This window comes from Chiloscyllium punctatum, chromosome 36 (genome assembly GCF_047496795.1).
Source record: "Chiloscyllium punctatum isolate Juve2018m chromosome 36, sChiPun1.3, whole genome shotgun sequence".
Lineage (NCBI taxonomy): Eukaryota > Metazoa > Chordata > Chondrichthyes > Orectolobiformes > Hemiscylliidae > Chiloscyllium > Chiloscyllium punctatum.
This window is the reverse complement of record NC_092774.1, coordinates 35,468,633-35,473,151: the sequence shown is the minus strand read 5'-3', so window position 1 is coordinate 35,473,151 and position 4,519 is coordinate 35,468,633. Positions and strand designations below refer to the sequence as shown.

The 4,519-nt window shown below is 46.0% G+C and overlaps 1 non-coding gene across 1 annotated transcript; it reads right to left on the bottom strand.

The window, feature by feature from the left end:
* Positions 1–1,015: 1,015 nt before the first annotated feature.
* On the bottom strand, positions 1,016–1,087 carry trnae-uuc (transfer RNA glutamic acid (anticodon UUC)). The gene has a single exon. It is a non-coding gene; the product is annotated as a tRNA-Glu (tRNA).
* Positions 1,088–4,519: the final 3,432 nt, after the last annotated feature.

Genomic DNA, 4,519 nt, shown 5'->3' with positions numbered 1-4,519 from the left:
AATGTCCTGCTGCAGCTTCGTTTGTGGGTGTTGGGATGATTGCTTCTGTGATTAAGTACTTGGTTTGTGTGTGTTATTTTTCTGTAGACGCTAGTTTGAAGTTCCCCATTGACTGTTCGCTCTACTGTGACATCTAGGAATGGCACTTTGTTGCTGTTCTCCTCCTCTTCAGACCAGGAGCCCCCCTCAGGACCATAGTCTCACCACTTGGAACACCAATATACAGACTAGTCAAAAACCCTCACTAAAGACTAAAACACCAAGTCGCAGATTCACACCACTCCAGTTACTCTATCCAAGAACTCTTGAACACCAAAGACACCAAGGTAGAAGAGGATGGAATAATGTTGTCCTTTGACATACAGCCATGTTAACATCCATTAACATCAACGTGGCCAAAGAAAACTGAAGACACTACTCGAAGAACCAAAGATACAAACACAGCACCAACTTTATCAGCAAAGATAACACTGTCAAGCTCGTGGAACTGTGCCTTACCATCCACTTCATATTCAGTAACAAGCCCTACAAACAAATCAACGAAACACCCATGAAACCACCAGTATCAGGATGCCTAGCAGAAGCAATATCGCAGAGACTTGAACAAACAGCCCTTCCAACGATCCAACCCAAACTTTGGGTCCGCTCCAGCGATAATACTTTTGTCATCATAAAATGAAACAAATTAGAGGAAACATACAACACCATCAACAATATCCTAACTGTCATAAAATTCACAAAAGAGGAGAAGAACAACAAAGTGCTATTTCCAGATGTCACAGTAGAGCGAACAGTCAATGGTAAATTCAAAACAGCGTATATAGGAAAACAACACACACGAACCAAGAACTGAACTACAGAAGCAAACATCCCTACACATACAAACAAATCTGCATCAGGATGCAATTTCAACGATCCATTACACACTGCAGCACCTAGGAACTCTGAAGATCAATAAACAACTGTATAGCGCATTTCAGAAGAATTAGCAGCCAACAGACACGCAAATGATTGCTTCCCTGACCGGGAATCGAGCCCGGGCAGCGGCGGTGAAAGCGCCGAATCCTAACCACTAGACCACCAGGGAGATATGCATGCACCGCCCTAGCTCTACTGAGAATTGCTTCTCTGCCCGGGAATCGAACCCGTGCCGCGATGGGAAGAAGACTTTCACCTGTACATCCACCAATGTATTATTTTGTATCCATTGCTCCCGATGCGATCTCTACAACTTTGGGGAGACTGGAGAGTCAAGTCACATCTCCGGGACACCGGCACCAATCAACCCCATCGTTCTATGCCCAACATTTCAAACCACCCCCCCTCCCGCTCTGCCAAGGACATACACGTCCTGGGCCTGCTTCAGCGCCACTCCCTCCCCACCCGACGCCTGGAGGAAGAACACCTCATCTTCCGCCTCAGAACACTTCAACCTCAGGGCATCAATGTGGACTTCGCCAGTTTCCTCATTTCCCCTCCACCCACCTTACTTCTGTTTTAAACTTCCAGCTCAACACTGACCTCATGACCTGTCCGACTTGCCAAGCTCCCTTCCCAGCTATCCGCTCCACTCTCCTCTCTGACCTGTCACCTCCATACCCACCAGCATTCACCTATTTTACTCTTTGCTACCTTCGCCCCAGCACACCCCCCGATCCCCAATTTATCTCTCCAACCTGGAGGCGTCCTGCCTCTACTCCTGATGAAGGGCCTTTGCCCGAAACTTCGATTTTCCTGCTCCTCGGAAGTTGTCTGACGTGTTGTGCTTTTCCAGCACCACTCTGATCTCAACTCTGGTTTCCAGCATCTTCAGTCCTCACTTTTGCCTACCCAATAAACCCAGAATGCCGATTTTTCATCAACAAATTGACACTAGCAGACACAACGTGTGCAGAAACCCTAGCCGTAATACCTTACATTAAATACATCTGTTAAATGATGTCCAGACAACTCAAACCCCTCAGCATCATGGTAGCCCACAAACCTACCAACACACTTGAACAGAGACTAATGAACCTGAAATACCCGATACAAACAACCAGAAAACGAATGTTATTTACAAAATACCATACAAGGAAATGTATACATGAAGTCTGCCGCACGGGTCTCTGTGGCAAGAAATGCTGGGATGAGATAAGGAAGATATTTTCAACCAAAAAGAATTGACACTGACTGGACAGCCATTTAAAATCACCCCTGTTAGCCTAGGATGGAAGACCCGAAGGGATGAACATTTTTCTTATTTCCTGATGATTTACAAAGTTGAGACTGGGTTTTGGTGTTTCTTACCTTTCCACTCCCAGGAGCCGCAGTGGTTGGGGCGGTGAGTTGGGGAAAGTGAAATGTGCCCGTGAGCAGCGTGTGGGTATCTTTCAGCTTCCCCTCCTCTGACAGCGCTGTGACGGGACTCTGATGTTCTCAGGGACACTTACTGACGCGAGACAGTGAAAGGATTCTCATTCCCGCAGATCGGGAATTCAAACCTTATGCCCGCTTCAGGACAATGAGAAAGATTATTTGGGATGTGTGAAGAAGCTGTGAGCTGCATTTCAAACAGGTAGGTGTAGTCAGATGCGTCATCCATTGCGGCCCCGGCACTCTGCGTACCTGACGCCGCCATGCTGCAGAGTTCTGACGTTAACACAGACATGCGCAGCAATGGGAACATTCACAATGTGAACAACCAGATAATCACCGTTACTGCTTCCCTTCCGTAGTACAACTTTGTGAAGCAGTATCTTTCACCGGCAAATAAAACACTTTTGTCCTCAGGTGCCTGCTTCATTTCGATCACCAGAGAGGGAGGGGGAGAAGATGTCACATCTCAAAAGCAAACCGAAAAGTTTTTGTTTGTTCCGTCAGTTGAGTTGGTTCTGCACTCAGATGAGACTGGATACTGATTTTAATGGATCAGAATTGAACACTACAATGGAACACATTACATTTCAAGAGTGTTGAAAGGGCAAATCAAACTGTAACCTTGAAGAGATATGTTTCCATTTCGAACCTTGGGGGGATCCAAATGAGACATTTTTACTGATCACTCCATTTCAGAGTGCTGCTCTTTCATCAGGTGGTCGTGGACAATAAGATCATGATCACAGAATTTATAGCCAAAGGAGTCCACGGTCATGGAGCTGTCCTTCACTAAACAATTTTAGATTAAATCTTTGTATTTTAGAATGGGCTTCTGTTCTTTGGTACTTTAATCCCAGAACTAGTTTTAAATTACCTTCAAGAATTTCATTTAAATGCATGGCTTTTCGAACAACAATGTCAGTCTGACTCGATATTGGGACACAGACAAGATTCACACCTGTTGTTAGAAAAGCTCTACATTTAAATGACTTTCTGAAATGGCTGATCTTTAACATCATGCTGATGACGTCCTTTTGTTCTTGGCCAATCTGGAGGAGTCCGTTCCTCGATTGATTCAAACAATCAATTTATTTGGCAGTGTTTTGGGCTGCAGGATCAACTTTACAAAATCGGAAGCCGTGCCGATGTGGGGGGAGAATTAGTGGAGGTGCTTGATCATATTTCAAGTAACAATATGCAGAAATACACAGAGAAGGTAAGTGAATGATGCGAATAGAGACACACGTTTACTTACTCTGTCGAACCAGCAGAGTGAAGGTGGGCCGCATGGCGTCCGACTGCGCTGTGACACATGCTGTGATTCAGAGCGAAATCACAGTTCGACCAACAGAATGTGGGAAGTGAGAACAAAGTTTATATTTACACAGCCTCCATACTCTGCGAAACAGCAAATTACACGACAGCAGTGGAGGTCTTTAACACCAATCTCGAACGTGTCTCCTTGAGCAGTTTCCTTTATGTAATGGTGCTGTACTCTATTCTGTATCTTGCCTTTGCACCTACTTTCTGAGTGTCTGAACGTCCTGTATCATACCGATACACTCGCGAACCTCACACGGTTCAAGTAACATGCTTTTTGGAGGTCTGGGTGGTCTTCTCCTGTTCTTGGTCGGTTTCCTATGAACTAATTCGCAAAACCACTTCTCTGAGATGCCAATGAGCTGATAAAGTTGAAACCCATGCCTTGCGGTTTCGTCCATTCCCTGCAGTAATTCGCCACCCTGGTTCAGACGTGAATGACAAGCATGTCCGAAACCGTATCACCACTCAGACATAGTCCCCCACGATGAGGACAGATATCACCGATTGTGAATAACCTCAGAGAGAGAGACAAGTGACAGAGAACTCTCACTTGTGTCAGTGACAGTGAACCTCAGAGAGAGAGACAAGTGACAGTGAACCGCCTCTGTCTGCGGGAGAATGATCCTAACCGTTTATGCCGTCCCAATGCCTGTCTATGGGACAGACAATCTGAGGGAGCAACAACGTTCATTTTTAACCGTCCCTTCCGTGTTGGACCGCCTGCAGTCCCGCAGCTCAGGGCCGTGGGGATGACTCTCAGTGAGTGAAGGTTTCACTCGGATTCTCGTCATCTGGGGCACTTGGGGCTCAGATGTTAACTGCTGCGCGGTCGCAGCAA